Source organism: Clytia hemisphaerica, unplaced genomic scaffold (genome assembly GCF_902728285.1).
Source record: "Clytia hemisphaerica strain Z4C2 unplaced genomic scaffold, Clytia hemisphaerica genome assembly, whole genome shotgun sequence".
Lineage (NCBI taxonomy): Eukaryota > Metazoa > Cnidaria > Hydrozoa > Leptothecata > Clytiidae > Clytia > Clytia hemisphaerica.
In genome coordinates, this window is record NW_027103841.1 from 192,356 (window position 1) to 211,088 (window position 18,733).

Consider the following 18,733-nt stretch of genomic DNA (forward strand, 5'->3'; position numbering starts at 1 on the left):
GAATGGAAGAGTTGATAAAATGGCAAATGGGACTACAGATTTCATCGATGGCGAGTTTAATGTATTTCGACGGTATCTGGTCATGGCCGGTTGAGCAGTCGTTTCGAAGATTACATAAGGCTTTACGAACGTCAGCGTAGGAAACTTCGTTTATGTCGAATGGATTGTCTTGTGCAGGTAATTCGTTGATGAGTTGATGTAGGATTTGCTCTGATTTAGGTTTTGAGTTAAGAAGTCTCCCGGCTGTTGTGTTGAAGTGGACATTGAGTGTGTCGGGGTCAGCGGATATCTTTTGTGGTGATGGTTTCAGGATGCGATGGATGGTTGACCATACTTCTTTCGGTCTTTTGGAGGATAGTGCGCGTCGGTAAAAACTGGATTTTGTTACTCGAATAAGAGTTTTTTAATTCGTTTCGGATTTTACGAAACAGATCCCAATCTTTTTGCTCGGACTGCGGGGAATGACATTTGGTTCGTAAATAGTCTCTTTCCTTTTGCTTCTCGCTGATGTTGAGATCTTTTAACCACGGAGCTGGTGGGCGCGTTAATTTCTGCCTGATGAGGGGTGCGTGTCGGTCTAGACAATCAGTAAAAAGTTTGTTAAATATGTCTAGTTTTTCTTCAGCGGTATCAAAAGCGTAAACAAGATTGAACGGTATTTGTCTGATATCTGTTTTAAATGCTGCTAAATTAAAGTTTTTCTCATTTCGAATAAATTTATATCTGGGTTCAAACCGTGGCTTGCGTAGATTACATATGACGAAGGCAGCATCACGATCGCTCATTTCGTCGCATGGGATAACATCATCGTGGATGACTTTTGAGAATGAGGTAACGATATGGTCAATGCAGGTTTTTCCCTTCCGGAATAAGCGGAAACAGTTAGATACTATTAGGAATAAGAAAGTGTCTTACATTCAAGTGTATCGGATACGTCCAGTGAAAAGTTGATTTTGAAGATTTTCATATCGTCAATTGTCTTCAGTATTTCTTCTTTTATATTTTCCGGAAGTGTTGGACGAATTTTCAATTTGGCAAGTGGTTCACCTTCTTCGAATTCAGAGAAAACTGGTTTTTCCAATAAGGATAGCCGATCTCGCTTATAAGCTTTTATTCGCACGGCTTCCCAATAGAAATGCATGGCTTTGTTCATTAGTTTTGTTGAATTGTGATCTTTCAACACTTGACATAAAGATCTTGTATAAGCTTCTTCGGTGCCGATCTTTCCTTGCCCTGAAAGAAAGCGCAAGAGAATTGATTTACATAATTTGAAATAAAACCTGACAGTTTCTTTAATATGCTTTTCTATGATTTCTCCATTTCAAAGATAGAATTTAGTTAAAATTTAAAAACCCTAATGTGATATTATAATGAAATCTTGTTTGAATTTACCCATTTTACAGATAGAATTTAGTTAAATTAAATTCTTAATAAAAATAGCCTAATACCATTGCGTAAGCTATTTCTTGTTCACATTGATAGTTAACATTTCTTCATTTTACAGATAGGATTTAGCTTGATTTTGGAAAAAATAGTCTTATGACATTGCTTTAGTTACCTCTTGTTTGAATTGGTCGGCAAGATGTGACATTAAGACCAGCAAGCATGATCTTTTTGGATATTTCCGATTCAAATTTTGAGGCACCATATTTTGTTGTGGACAGAGCAATCCAAAATGCCACCCCTGAAGTGATAAAAAATATTATAATTAGGAAATAAATTTCAAAGGGCGTTATAGGAAATTAATGGACGTCAGTTAGAAAATAAGAAATATAGAGAAATCTTCGTTACCTGGTATAAGCGAGTCGTCCTCATCGTAATCTTCAAATTCATTGTCATTTTCATAACCAACAACATCCCGTTTTTTCTTCAGCTCCTCTCTCAAATTGTTCGATACCATTGCACACGTGCAAGAAAAGTATGCCACAACATTTTCAAAGGAGTCAACAATATTCTCCAGTTCGAGACGCTTTGTATCGATATTATATGCAGCTACTCCTAGATCTTTTTCAACGACGTCCCATAAACATCGAATAGAAACTATGTAGAACCGATCTTTAAAAATTGGAATGAGGAAATTCCTCAATCCATTTCTTACAGTGCCATCTCTCAGTGTTCTTTGAACTGACATCTTGTTCACGCGAAGTGAACACTGTTTGATACTATGCCTTATTGGTATATATTTTCGCGTGTTACAAATTTTCCTGGGTACTTAATTTCGCGAGTTATTTGGTCAAATTTTTCGCAAAATTTAATACTGTTTAAATTTTTCAAAATTACAAAATCGCGAAATTAAATACACGCGAAAAATTTTTTCTTAGTATTTTGTTAGTATTTTTACATCAAAAACGTTGTGTTTCAAGCAAAATCAGTCTTTTTCTTGCTTTATATTCCCACTTTCTGAAAATACCTAGTTTAGTGAATCTCGAAATTTAATACACACGAAAATTTTCCAGAAGTCGGCAATCGCGAAATTTAATACACACGAAACACGTAAAATATATACCAATAAGGGGGGACCTTTACAGAGTTGTATTTTAAAACCGAGATTATACTTTTCTCAGAGTAGAAGGAGGTAATTTTTCCTAGGACACTCTTAGATTTTTCATGACACAAACTCAATTAACAATAATGACATGATTTTGCTCAGTACTTTTTCCGGATATACAGTATTTATTTTTAAAAGACTATCCATTTACATAATTTTTGAAGGGTACCCATTTTTAAAGTGTTGCTGTAAAAGTTTAAATTTATTTTCTTGATGTTATTTATTATTGATGAAGTTTTTATTTAGTATAGATTTTATAGAGTAAACTTATATTTTCGCCAAGATCATTCATTACATTTTATCACTAATTTGTTGTTAAATTAATTGACTAAACCTTTTTACACTCGTAACATGGGAAAAACTTTCAATTAAACACATACAATTTTAGGCGTGAATAAAGGATTCAAACAGAATTTGACCTACGAGTAACGGGTGTGAAACGTAAAATTCGATGTGGGATTTTCACTTTCACACCCGTGTGATTTGATGACTTTTTCCTGTGATCTTTCCTAAGCTGTGTCGTCATCCATTAATGTTTTAAAAGCAATTATCGTTCGTAAAAAAAGTTTCTCAAAATCTGATGCGTGGAAAAAAATTCATGAAAAGGGTACTTTTACACAGAAGTCTTCTCCAAATCAACAGATTGTAATTTTTGAAAACCATTGATATTTTTCGGTGTACTTTACCTTTTGTTTTGAAATTTTGGGAACTAAATTCTTGTAGTTTCATTTTTCTTCATCTCAAAATTTGAAGCGTGAATAGAAATCTAATCAGAAGGAATAACTAATTTCGTTGTAATCTCTATGAATAAGAATTTCTAATTAAAAGTGCGTTTTCAAATAGTTTTTAAGATAGGTAAATATTAAATGGTGCTGAATTCAAAAATATATATTTTATTTCGATTAAAAGGACTGAAGTGCCCTAAATTCCCGCTCAAAAATCTTCTAATTATGTGAATAATTTTCTAGAATTGAAAAGAATTCAATCAGTCGTGAGAAAATACGCAATTAAAAATACGATTAAAACAAAAGAATGCAATTACTACTTCGCACATTCAAAAGAAATCCCAATGGCACTAAGGGACCCCTCACAGGCGCACTTCATTTTGAGGAAAAACGCTTGATAACTCTTTATTAATTCATATCTCTATGAATAAACAACGCCAAAGATGCGCTCAGGCTGCAGGAAGACATCGATGCCATGGAAAAATGGTCAAGGGACTGGTTAGTTTCATCCAAACAAGTGTCATGTTTTAACACTGGGTAAATTTTGGAACATCAAATATGCCCATCCCTATACCATAGCTGGATCTGTTCTAGTACATGTTGACCAAGAAAAAGATCTAGGAGTGATGATCGATAGTGACCTGGCCTTTGAAGCCCATATATTCAGTAAAATCACGAAAGCTAACTCTATCGTTGGCTTGATTAGCAGGAGCTTCGAATTTCTCTCACCAGATATGTTTCGAACGCTTTTCATTGCATTTGTCAGACCCCATTTGGAATATGCACATGTAGTATGGTTCTCCAAGGGTAATCAAACATATCAATGCAATCGAGGGCGTCCAACGAAGAGCTACAAGGCTAGTTAGTTGCTGTAGAGACTACTCATACGAAGATCAGCTACAACTCATCAATCTACCTAGCCTAAAGACCAGGCGGCAAGTTGATGATATGGTGGAAGTTTTCAAGAGCCTCCACATTTATGACGATTCTATAAGATCAGAGAAATTTAGAAGAAGATATTGTTGAAGCACGATCCTTACAAGTCTTCAAAGAGCGATTCGAATTTATACGAAACTTGTAAATCTAGACCAATCAGTGTTGACCAAACAGAGGTGGCAACTGTTCAGGCACATCTTGCGTTTGGATACCGATACTCCAGCGTACCAGTCAATGTTACGCTATTTTCAGTTCCTACTAAAAGAGAGTTTCAGAGGTGTAAAACGCACAACCATTGTAACAACTTTAAATAGAGATCTAGAGCTTATTGAGAAGATTATCTGAGACACTGATCAGCAGATTCGATCTTGAAGCCCTCGGGACTTTCGCTTAGGACAGAACAGCCTGGCGTTCACTTGTTGGACAGGTATACTCAGCTACCGAAGCGAGTAAATCATTTATTTGATGTATTTGCGATACGGTTTATTAACCCTTTAACTACCAATGACGAGTATACTAGGCATAGCCCTCCTGTAATGCTCAGTTTGAGTTAGAAATCATCATTTTTGGTCTAACTCGTAGGAATTGGATTAGGTTTCATTGTCAAGCAAGAAAAAATGAGTGAGTCCGCAAGGTTTTAAGCTAAAAAGTCAAAAAAATGCAAACATTTGACAAAAATCCACTTTTTAAAGATTTTCAAGAGCAGCCGCCGGTAGATTTTTTTGAAATATCTGTTCTTTTTTTCCAGGAAAGTAAATGTTATGGATAAATCTAGGAGAGACTTCCATCAAAACACCCAGTTAAAATGCATGGGTCGATTTAAAAACAACAAAGCTAGTTGCATTTCCACCCTTGATTTTTCTACACTTTATACGAAAATCCCTCATGACAAGTTTTTGTTTGTTCTAAATGAGTTGACTGATGTTTGTTTTAATTGGGGTGATGGGGAGGTGTTGTATGTTACTAAGTCTGGTGCCAGATGGGTAATGGGACCTTTCCATAAAAGAGTGAATTTTACTAGGGATTCTTTTAAGGAAGCTGTTAAATATTTGATGGAAATTGTTTTTTTTACTTTTAGGGGTGTCTATAGACAAAAGATTGGTTTTCCGATGAATTCGCATCCAGCACCATTCAAGGCCAATCTTTTTCTGTATTATTATGAGTCAGCTTATGTCAAAAAGATATTAAAGGAAGATATTTTTATAGCCAGGCGGTTCTTCTAGCCATTAATGATGATGAGTAGAAATGATAGAAAAAAGGATGTAAATGTAATGTAATGTTGAAAAGTCAGTGTTAATAAATTCATTTTAAAACAAGTTTTTACAATTTGGCAGCAACTTTAGGCTGTTTACTTTTTGTGTTGTCTGCTCGATGCCAATTTTTCAGGATGTCATCAAAGTCAGAATCTGTCAATTGTCTGAATTAACAGATTCTCGTGCAGTTTGAAAGTTTCTGTGTTGTCATAGACTTTCGTAACATGGTGCATATGAGTTTCATCAAAGAAAAAGAACGTTCAACTTCTGCTGTTGATGGTGGAATAAGTCCAGCCAGCTCTAATATGGCTGGAATGTGTGTGTGCTGAACGTAGAAGTTAGACTTTTTTCCTGAGTTTTTTTAAATTTTTCTCAATACTTATTATGCGCCTTCTGTCACTTAAGAGTGCCTTTCATATGATTTAAGGTCATCTACGTTGGGTGGAAAATTTAATTGATCGACTAAGGTGAACTGGGATGTCTTTACTTATTTGATCAACTAGAACTTTAATGAAAGGCGGCTTGATTGTGTTAAAAGCCTCAGTGTCTAAAGAAGAAGACGACCTTTTATCCCGCATCAGTAAGATTCTAACGATTTCATTGGTCAAAAGACATCACGTGCAGGTGGGATATATACCGTATCTGTCTCCCTCACGTTCGATTGAGAAAAAAAAGAAGACATTGCATATTGACGAATGTGCTTTCGAATGTTTTGATCAAAATTCGAATGTTTTGTTTTGAAAATAATTGAAATCGAAATTAAAATGGTCGGGATTGAGAAAGTCAACAAACAGAAAATATTCAAAGTTATTTTGATTTTTACTTTTCATGAGTTTGTATGGATACAGCACGACTTTTAATTGCAATGTTATAAAATGCAACTTTCATGATCCCACTTTCACTGTTTGATTTACTTTGTAGCTCTTTGATGTAAGTATCTACTTGATGGATAATTCTGAATTTTGTTCGTGCTTTTGGAAAAGATGAAGGGACTTCAACGGGATAAATCCGTTGCACGGTCGTCTCGAGGTGGGATACGGAATATACAGGGATCAGTAAAACCGTATTGGGACTCGGCAAGCCTCGCCACCAATACGGTTTTACTGACCCTGTATATCCCGTATCCCACCTCGAGAAGACCGTGTAACTAATAGTCTTGAATCTAGATTCTGCAGACTTGGATGTAATTTCTAGGAATTCATTCAGCCGAGAAAAGTAGCTACCAGTTGGTTCCTCTGGGGTTAGTGGTTTCTGTTCCAAAGTTTTGACTGATTTTTCCACAGCTGGTGGAATGTCCAGAAAGTTTAATCGAGAGCCCTGCAAAACAGTTTGGGGTGAATTCGTGCTTTTTGAAATATCTACCAAAAAAATAACATGGCAATATTTTTGGCTCAACAAGTTTATCACGTACGCCTCTTACAGCAGGGTCGTGCTTCCGTAGATACATTGAATCCAAAGGAGCATCTAGACTTTCGAATCGGTCTAAAACCTTTTCTGCTGCTTTACCATGGCTCAACCATCTTGTCACAGCTGTCTTTATTAACTTAAGTGATTTGAGTCCATAGGCATTTTGAACCTCATTGAAAATAGATTGTTTAACAAATTCAGTAGGAGGCTATCAAATTTTAAAAATCTGAATATCTAGGGATCAAGTGTGCATAGGAAAGAGCTAGACGATGGTTCCTGCAATGGATGCAGTGGAAGTGTGAAGTCGCTTTCTCTAAATGATTTGACTCTATCATATTCCCCAGCCATCCATACCAGCAAACTTTATTTATTTATTTTGCTGATCTCTAACTCTTTTTCTCGGATTTGTATATAGTAACGGTTTACTTGGTTTTGTGACTATCAAAGCATTCTTTTGAGGAAATTTAGCAAAATTTGGAGTAAATGTTTTAAGATTTTCAGTTGTTACACTGTCTATGTGTCCTCATAGTGTTCAGATAGTAACTGCATGACCCTCCCTGATCAAGTGTTTTTCATGATTGAGAAAAAATAATGAAAAATGAGTAAAATAAAATGATATCAATTACTGTCATCTTCTTTAACATCGTTATAGCCTTCAGACCATGTTTTTGTAACAAGGTCCTTCTCAAGTGTTTCGAATATTGTGGTAGCATCACATCTTGGAAGATGTTCCAGATCAAGAAAATGATTCTCAATACTACCATTGTTGACAATCTTTGCAATTTTTCTCGTCCGTTGACTCGTCAAGCATGATTGTGAGATAGTCACATTTTTTAATCCAATCACTGATGTGCTGGATAAATTGAGTTAGCATTTTTATTGGAATCAGCCTGCTCCAAGTAGGACTTCAAAACTTCTTCCTGCAGACCTTACCCCACAAACCTCAAAAATCTTCGTAATTAGTGGTGTGTGCTCAGTGTTTCTTCATGATAAAAACTGTTATTCTCAAAAGTTTGATTAGAGCTTTCTTAGTAATCTCAGAATCTTTCAGATTCTGCTTCTCCTTTTTTTCCTTCAAAGATTCAAAACTATGTTGGTTCTTAAAATCTGAAAGTAAAAAAAATAAATAAAAACAAACAAATCAGTTTTAATTTTAAATAGGGCAACCACAAAACTGTTGCCCCTTATGAAACTAATGGGGGATTACTTTGCCCCTCAATTTTCCTGAGTAGGTGAATTTGAAAAAAGAATTGAATGAACAGTAATGAGGAATAAGCGCAACTATTGTTAAGTGTTGTGATCAATCGTTCTAGACAGTCAAAAAGTTTAAAAAGATTGCATATCTTGTCTTATGTCAACATTCAATAGTCTGTCCGTGTTAGTTTGTTAGGTATTTGGATGATCTTGTACACTATACGTCAATAAATAAAATATGTTATTTCTTAAGTTCATATAGTAAATAGTCTGCTTCATTTCATTTATTTATTAATATTTAAAGGGGGTCCCCCAGCGGTTTGCGTGAATGCGTGAATGGGTATTTTCGGTTGCGTGAATGCGTGAAAATTGAAAAAAAACGCGTGAATGCGTGAACGTGAAAATCCACTTTTTGATTGCGTGAATACGTGAATACGTGAATTTTTCCTTTTTTCCACCAATTATGGGTTGTTTTCCCGATTTTCCAATGTTTCCCCGATTTTTCCCGAAAATTTCCCGATTTTCTGAAAAATCAGATTATTGCATGAAACTCGAGGAAAATTTGCGTGATTGCGTGAATTGAGGGTCCGCTGGGGGGCCTCTTAAAGAGGAGCATACATCAGTTAAATAAATGAAAATTTACAACTGCTATCAACGTCACTCCACTCACCCAAATCGTACACTCGCTTCACATCACACCTATGAAATTAGCAAGCATTCATTCAAAATACGCACCGTTATAATTGTTTTTAGCTTTTGTATGTTTTGTATGTTTTGTTGAATCGTTGTGTCCCTTGAGTGTACGTTTAGGATGATCCTAAGGTTTTGAAAACAAACACTGAGAACTGTTTCTGTGCACTTGGACCAGTTGCTAGAAACAATTCACAATATTTACACTTGTATCCCCCTTTTGCATGGTTATAATATAACCAGTCGTACGTACGGCAAAATTGTTCCATATTTGTTGAGCGATAGTCAATTTCATTTGCACTGGCATCTATGATGATGGTTTCCTCTTTTGATCTAAGATACAGAGAGACGATTCATAATTTAGACATTTGAAAAGGTTGATGGTTCATAGCTTGTCAAAATTGAGATTTCCGGTCATTGAAATTAATAATAAAGCTTAAAAGAGAAGTGTTTGTATACCTTGATTCTTCTAATTTATCATCTCCACTCTCTTCTCCTAATTCTTCCTCTTACTTTTATAAGTTGGTTTATCATTCTCATCTAGATTTAATTCAGCAATTTCGTCCGAGTCTTGAATTTGTACATCCAAATCCGAGTCAGCTAATAAACAAAAAGAAATACTTGAGAATAAATTGAACTTAGCACTAAAATAGTCTTTTCAATGCTCCCCCTTGTGCTTTATTAAGATCTTATGGTCAATTTTAGTGAAAAACTAAATCTTCATAAAAATTGAAAATAGTCGATAGAAAAAAACAATTATATAATATGTCTCTAGTAATCTTATAACTCAATTAATCGTCATCTTCAATAAAGGAGAAGGGTGACATATAAAACTCAAGTAAAAGAATCAATGCAGCTGCAGCTTTTTAAGTATCCTTGACAAAGGTCAATCACAAAGAAGACGAATCCGGAAAGAAGATTATTGGGCGCAAACAAAAGTTTTGTACAAAACTACGCAGAATTTACAAAACTGCGCAAAACATATAGGTTTTACGGACGCGTTTTCGCAAAGAGCGCCATGCTCTTCGTGTAAGATTGCCCATTATTCTTGGGATTATGCCCAGCAGACACTTTATCCGGTGAGTCCCCTTCAACCAGGACCGATGTATTTCAAAACACCTCGGAAATGTGCAGTTTTTGGTATTTGTAATGACGGAATAAAGCTCCAGTATGACTACTAGATAGATGAAATTTGTACGACTGAGAAAGGGGCTAATGCGACTGTCAGCTATCTCCACCACGTTTTCCAAACTTATGGCATGGGAGAAAAGGATGCTTATCTTCACGCTGATAACTGTTCTGGTATGATTAATTTGTTTTCAAATTTTACTCTTCTGTGCCTAGTTGGAAAATTCTCAGAAAGAAATTAGTATAACATAACTTTCTGTAATTCGAGTCTTTCTCTGATTCGAAGAAAATTCAGCCCTAGAAGATCGAATTCGAGAGAGTCTACTGAACTTTTTTCGGCACCATGAGCATCAAATTTTTCTGCGTCTTTTCTTTATGTTAGGGAGATTTTGAGTCATTATAAGCTTTGTACTCTATTTTTACAAATTGACTAAAGTTCTATCATACCAGGCTCAACATTTGTTTTTCAGTATTTTTGAGCCTCTTTGTTCTTTCAAGGATTTATTATACACTGGATATACAAGTAACAGATTTTTGCCGATATCTCGTGTTCTAGCTATGTCCCTATGTCCGCAGTAATTTTTCACTCTCCTTGCCTCATTAAATCATTTTTCGAAGCATTTTTATTGCATTTCTTATCGAAAATCACTCATCCAATCCCAAAAGAGACTTAAAACTTCCCTGTGAGAATCAGATTCTTCTAGTTAATTGCTAATTATAAGTCGTTATGACGTTTCGAGCTGTGAGAGGGATGCAAAAGACGTGTTGTTTATAAGAAATTGAATGTTGACACCGGAAATGTTCAAACTTCAACTTCAAAAAAACCACCTTGCCACCACGTGCCTCCGAAAGATTTTCATACCACTGTGGAGCCAAGACACTGCGAATTTCATCCCTATCGCCGAAATCGCTGAAGTGTGCAGCAAATCAAAGTTCGATTTCCCCGTTCTTGTTGGCGACCACAACAAGGAAATCAATGTTGTCACAGACGATTGGACAAAATATTTTGAGAAAGACTTGAGCTATCAAGGACATTTTTCAATACCACTATTTTCGAATGATTAAGGAGGAACCTGGTATTGTAACCTGCTTGCAATCGCTTGATTAGTTTAAATATAAACTTATTTCTTTTTTTATGATTTTTGTTGGCAAAAAACGTTTAGAACATCCCAGACTTAGTCAAAAGTTGCAAGAAAATGAATTGGCGAATCAGAAACTTCTTTTTTGTTTTTTAACCGTATTGATTATTTGTAAAACGTCTCTTTAAAAATGGTGGCTAAAGATGGCAGTTCAACAAAAAACCGCGATAAAAAAAGCACAATTTCAAGCGTTTTAGAGCTGTTTTCTTCCTTAAAATACAGCCCTACAGAAATGTTTTTAATCGGAAAGTTTATACCGCTGCTTTAGCCGCAATTTTTACTGTTATGTTTTTATTTTTCTTTGCATTTTACAGAACGTTGAATCTCTTAGAATCCAGTGTGAGTGTTGATTTGTTAGGTTTTTTACATGTTTTTGAAGAGAAAGAGAACACGAAAGAGATCTATTTAAAGGCTCTCCGGTGAAGCGTTTGGCAAACCTTTTATATCAACTAAGCAGAAGTAAAAAAGTATATATATATCAATCTCTATCACGAACTGAAAAGTTTGCAAGGCATCGCGCAGAAGAATCTAAAAACAACAACAAACCTTGGATCAATGCAAGAATTATTGCACTAATCAAAGAAAAAAGTAAAATCAATTACAAATACTACAAGACCGGTTACCCAGAATATAAAAAAGCACACAAAATTTTAAAAAATCAAATCAACCACGAAATTCGACGAAGCAAGTACCATTATTTTAAAAATTTCTTTGTAAACAATGAAAATAACATCAAAAAACACTGGAGTGCTGTTAACTTAATTCTTTCAAAAAAGAAATAGGACCTAACACCAACCTCTATTAAAGATGGAAATTTGATCACAGACTCAGACCAAATAACACACCATAAACAAATACTATACCAATGTAGCCTCTGATCTTGTCACAAAACTTCCGAAAACAAACACTTCTTTCAAAACTTTTATAAAATCAATGAAAAATCCCATTGATAGTTTTTACTGCAGACTAACCAGTACTGAAGAGGTAAGTAAAACCATAGATACATTGGATGAGAAAAAAACTGAAAACATTTTCAAGATCCCAATAAGAGTTGTCAAAGATCTAGGTGAGTATATATCTGAACCACTAGCCCACATTTTTAATGCATCTTTTACAAAAGGAACCTTCCCTGATAAGCTCAAGCTGGCCAAGATCATTCCCTTACACAAGGGTGGAGACCAAAGTACACCCAAAAACTTTAGACCAATTTCAATTTTACCTATCTTCGATAAAATATTAGAAAAACTGATGCATGTTAGACTCAACTCCTTCATAAAAAAAAACACAAAATCTTAAACAATGCACAATACGGATTTCAAAAACATAAATCAACAAGTCTAGCATTGATAGATCTTCTAAACAAAGTCTCACAATCTCTCAATAATAAATTATTCTCATGTTGTATCTTTCTTGACCTAGCTAAAGCCTTTGATACAGTAAGTCATGAAATAATGCTCCAAAAACTTTCTCATTATGGTATTCGTGGAGTCTCAAACAACTGGTTTAAATCATACCTATCCAATAGGAAACAATGTGTATCAGTTGGAAATTCTTTATCAATCCCTCTAACAATCGACTGTGGAGTTCCACAAGGTTCTATCTTGGGACCCCTCCTTTTCATTCTGTACATCAATGACATCATAAAATCTTCTCAAAAACTTTACTTTGTCCAATTTGCAGACGACACGTGCCTCTTCATGGAAAATAAAGATAAAAAACTGCTTTCAGAAGAACTCAATCCAACTAAACAATGTCAATGATTGGTTAGTATCAAGCAAACTTAGCCTTAATGTAAATAAATCAAACTTTCTTTTTTTCAGCAACCGAAAAGATAAAGAACCCCCTGAACTGAAAATCCAAGGGACCACCATAGAAAACAAAGAAGTGGTTAAGTATTTAGGTATTATGATTGATAATAAACTTAAATGGGATCATCGCATGAAGATGGTCTCCCAACGAATATCTCGTGGTTTAGGTATATTACATTCAACTAAATTCCTAGTCCCACCTGCCCTCCTATGTAATTTATACCATTCTTTTATTCAGTCCCACCTGTTATATGGTATCCTTGCCTGGGGATCACCATTGAGTCACCTTACAAACATAAACAAACTTGTAAATAAGGCTGAAAATATAATACAAAATCACACAAATACTAAAATTCTACACATTGACCAACTTTACCAGATTGAAAGCTGTAAGCTAATATTCAAACTTAAACAAAAGACTCTTCCAGAAAATGTCAAAAAATACATAAACGACGCTAACCATAACCATGACCTTGGCACTCGTCAAGGTGACCAAGGCATGTTCATTAACCATCTAAATACATACTTTCCTTTAAACAGTCTTTCATGTAGATTCTGGAATGCTCACTGTAATAATATTTACGAACAAGACATGTCACTCTCATCTTTCACTGATAGATTGAAGAATAAATTCTTGCAATAAACAACTAATTTCTGATACGAAATCAAGTCGTTTGTATTCCCTTTACTTTTTCTCTTGAGGAATCATACATACCATGTAAATATCTGTAAATAGTTCTTCCTCTGTTTCTCTTTGTTCAATAAATTTCATTTACTTACATTCTTGTTGCCAATAGGCACATTTAAAGCTGTCTTTGCCACTATATATTTTATGTTAAGTCTATTTATTTTTCTTAGCATAGCTTATGCTAATACTTACATTTTACTTATATTTTATTTAGAAGTATATTATTTAGGACCCATTATATTTATTTTAACTATTTAGCTTTTAGGAACAACCATTATCCTTTGTATCACCGCTAAAATGATATTTTTTTTAGATATTCTATTTTTTAAATGTACATAGAACCAAAGCCCAAAAGGGCTGACTTGTGTACATAGACATATTTCGGAAACTATTATTAGAAAAGAAATCATATCATAGAAATCATATCATATCAATTGATGTTGCGTTTTTTGTCATCTCAAAAATGAAGTCCATGGCATGACCTTTACGGCCAAAGTGAAATCAGCTTTTCTATTTCTGAAATCAGCTTCTCTTCTTCCCAATGTCGAGTTACAATTAATCCGAGTTAAAAAGATGATTTATGGTTAGCCCGAGTTGAGCCTAATCCGAGTTAATAAAGCTACTAAGAGTTAATCCGATTAGAGTTAATCTAAGTTCTATTCTAATTCCGAGCTGATCAAATTCGAATCGGAGCTTTAAAGTGAGTCAGAATTAGCTCGAGTTGATCGAGTTCGAGTTAATCCGAGTTGTTCATAACCGAGTTGTTTTGTCTATCTAATTCGAACGATTCTTTTTTTATTGATCACCCTCTCTATTCGAATGATTCTCTATATCGATCACTCTGTCTAATTCGAATAGTTTTCCATATATCCACTATTATTATTCTGATTAATCCGGGGGCACTTTAAGCCCGGGGGCACTGACCTTGACGACCGGCAGGGAGGTGCCGCTCTAGATTGAAAATTGGACCCTGTCCGTAACTGGTTTTTGACGAAAAATGGACCCTGTCAGAGTCAAAGTGCTAAAAAATGTCCGAACTTTTTTTTAAAAAGTGCTAATAAAATGACAAAAAGCTGACCCTGTCAGAGAGCCATATCTGGAAATTTCATGATTTTCGAACCCATGTCACAGATTTCCAGAGGTTGAAAAATGGATCCTGCCCAGCGATACCTAAGTGCTCCCCCTGAAGCATTAAGACGAGTGTTAGCCGGGGGGCACCCATAGCGTCAGTTAAGGCTAGTTTTGAATTTGAAAAATTGCCTCGTTGTGCTGGTTTGGTACAGGCTAATTTACCCCCGGAGAAGTCAAACTATGACAATCTTTTGCTTTACTATCGTACTTAAGGGGCCCCCTACTTAGCCTCAACTTTAAAAAACTTTGCAATTGCTTTTTGGCTCGTTCAATAACGATTTTCGTCTAGAATATCCAAAGCTGCCCTAATTGCCGGGTAGGGGCTTCCTAAAGGCCACCAGAAATTAGAAGTCAAATGTTTTAAAAATCTGTTGACTGTTTTTCTTTTTTCAAATAAATACTAACTGAAGATAAATATTAAAAAATAAATTCTATATAAGTATTGTTTTATCAACTTAAAAATTATAAAAATATATCACCTAAGTTGCAGTTTACGGGGACTTGAATTTCAAGCCTGGCTTACCCTCATTGAGAGAAAATTTACGAAACAACTGGCTTTATAGACTATAGTTAATGATAAACAAAAGATTTAAACAAGAGTAGCACTAAAAGAGTGTTTAGCACTAAAAGAGTGTTACTAACCTAAACAAGTTTTTACGCGCTCTCAGCGTTCTCAGGTCTAAAAGACCTGTTTTTCTTAAAAACTTCCAAGCATACCCTTTTGCGTTTGTAATAACAATAGCTAACATAAGATCGAAATGGACATAAGAGAATGAAAGACCTCTGAACCATTCAATTTGTCCGTTGGTTTTACAGTGCGTTATATTGTATTGCGTTGTAGTAAGCGTGTCTAACAGCGTGAGACATTCGAAAAATTCAACCGGCTGACAATTTTTGCCATTTAGTCGTCTCGAAATTCAAAGGAGCAACAAAAGCTAACATAAGATTAAACATCAAAATAATACTAAAAGTCAAGCGTGCAAGCATTAGTTTAATTCATAGTAGGCCATAAAGATCTGACTTATTCAAATTTACATTAAATTTGACTAGCATTTTTTATGAAAATCAAAATTAACATAAAAATAGGGGGATAATCGACTTTTTTTCTCGATCTTTCACCTTAACAAGTTGTTTTTGGACGTTTTTAGGTGCTGATTCTGCCATTTTTAGCACTTTGGCTAACTTGGTTCATACTAGTTCCAGTCCTCTTAATTGACCAAATGCTTAAATTGTTATCCTAAAAGAGTATTACTTGTACAGTTATTCTATTGATTAAAAATACCTTATAGTGGAGCCATGTGGACATCATGAAAATGTTGCAGAAAATCACCAAAATTTTCCTTTTTCTAGTATTATTATAGCCAACTTGGTTCGAATTTTTACTGCATTCAGTATTAAATTTAGACGAAACTCAATCATTTCAATGAAAATCAAGACACAAAATCGTATCTAGGATCAGAAATTAAAAGCATTATTGCAGGGCTAAATTGGTTATTTCTATATAATTAATTCGTTTTAACTAAATGCTATACTTTGAAATCACACGAACAGAGTAAACGGGTCTCCCAGCTAGATGGTGGTATGCAAGAAATTCTCGAAAATCCTTTTAGGCGTTTTAGTACACACTATATGTCCAGGATTTTAGTACCGACCTCCCCCTGAAAGCAGTGGACCAACCCGGGCAGATTCTTTTACAGAGCCATGAGGTATATTATTGCTCTATTAATTGTTTCCATGATAAAATCAAACTTACCACGAGTGTTGGGCATATCTCTGATTGGATTGCCATGTTTTTTAAGAAGCACATACTGATCTCCACCAACCTGACGGCGAATCTCTTTACAAATTGTTCGAACATTCAAATCATTCATTTCTGAAATGGTTATCGGAATTTCAAAGATCGGATTTAGGCGATAGACAATCTTCTCATTTTCCATCTCTTTCTTTTCTACCAATTCGCACATTTCAATAGATCTTGTTGATTGCTAGGCAGTGGGCACTTCAAAAGTGCTTCTTTTCTTTTGAACCCAGGAACAGCCCGGTCACCAGAAAATGACAGAAAGACAAGTTGCCTCTTCGTCCTTTTGACTTTTTGGTTTTGTATTCTTGATCATCATCTTGATCATCATCAAAAATGCTTCGAACTTTTGACTTTTTGGTTTTTTGTTCTTTATCGTCATCTAGATCATCATTAAAAATGTTTCTGTCCTCGAAAGCAACCAATCTGACAACAGAAGCTCTAGGTGGAATTAAAAAATTGCTCTCTTCATCAGGCCATAGGTCTCTCACATTTGTTCCCAGTCTTACTTTGAGATGGGCACCTGCCCTTTTGCATTGGAATGCTTTGACCAATTCTGTTATTGAAATTGGGCGATGTGTATTTATCACTTCCTCGTTAACCCTGCCTGTCTAAGGACATGGAGGAGAACAGTAAAAGTTTGACTGATTTTGAATATGAAACTTATATTAGGCTTTTGGCAACCAGTTTTTTAAAAAATCACCAGGGCAGCTTTTCCGTTTCGTCATTCTGTTGTTCTGTATTTTGTTTCTACCCATTGTTTATTTGTAATACTTGAAAAAATTTTCTTCTAGGCCGAATTATTCTCAAAAAAAAAATTAAAGACGAAAAACAAAACTTTGTTCATTCTTGACGTTTCGATACTTCTTGTATCATGATCACAAATCAAAATTTCAAAATCACATCTAGCAATTATAGGTCATAAAATTTACATAATTGAACGCATACAAATAATCATTCAAAAAAGCTCTAGAGGATAAGAAGATACCGTTTTATTTAAATCAGGTTTCAAATCCCTAATGATTAAAGATTCTTTTATATGGAGTTCTTCATCAGTTTTTCCTTTTTCATAAACCTTTATGTTCTCTAGGGACACGTCGTGCCCAGATAAAAACTTTGGAATTGTTTCTTTGTACGATGTAATAAATAAGTATAAAAAATATAAAAAGAAGCATAACCCAAAAATAAACATTTCCTTGGATTTTTAAATAAAAAACAACAAGAAAATAGAGTCGATGTTGTAGGACCTACAATGTTTATTTTTGGGTTATGCTTCTTTTTATACTTTTTGAAATTGTCTGGCACTGTTGGATTTTGGTAAAAAATAAAATAAACTTTTTATTACTTTTATTACTTTATTTTTGCATGATGCATGTAATTTATTAATCTCAGTGGCTGATTTCACTAATCAATATTTTGGCAGAGACACTTGACACTCAAACATGAAAATCTTTTTTATTTTCTTATTTTTTTCCAAAAATATGTCACAAATGCAACTGGTTATATTCTCAACTACCTAGTAAATTAAACAAATTCCCAATTAAAAAATTAGTAAGATAAAGATTTTCGGCAAATGGTTTTTAGCAGAACTAAATACATCTATGGGCAGAAAATCAGAAAATCTAATAACAGAATCTTGAGAAAATCCCAAAAAACTAGTTTTTCCGGCACATTTCCGACATTTTCGGCTGGAAAATTTTTTTTTCTCGAAAATCAGGCTCAGTCACTTTTTGGGCATTGCCATTTTGCATCATTGTGCCAAAAATCAGAAAACACTAATGAGCCAATCCCGAGAAAAGCTAGTAACAGATGAACGGACGAACGAACGGACAAACAAGGGTTAATTTAAAGGACCTCTGAGGTAGGTTCAAAAATATTTAAAAATACCAGGGTTCGAATTATAGCTTCGCACTTCGCAAAATGCGAAGTGAATTTAAGGTTTAGCGACCCAAAAAGATTTGCTAACTCTAAAATGCGAAGCTAAAGAAAAAAAACTATCTTGCTACTTTATTCATTCGTTTGTCTATTATATACTTTATAAACTCTCTACCTCGGAACTTTATTCACTCGTTTATCTATTGCGTTATCGACTTGCTACTTTATTCAATCGTTTATCTTTAGTTTACAAGCTCACTACTTTGCAGCTTTATTCATTCGTTTATCTATTGCTTTATCAACTCAAGGAACTTGATCAACTCAATACTTCAAAAATTTATAAACTCACTACTTCGCTTTTCTAGAGAAATGCATTAAAGATACTTTCGCATTTTCTTCCAAACAACATCGCA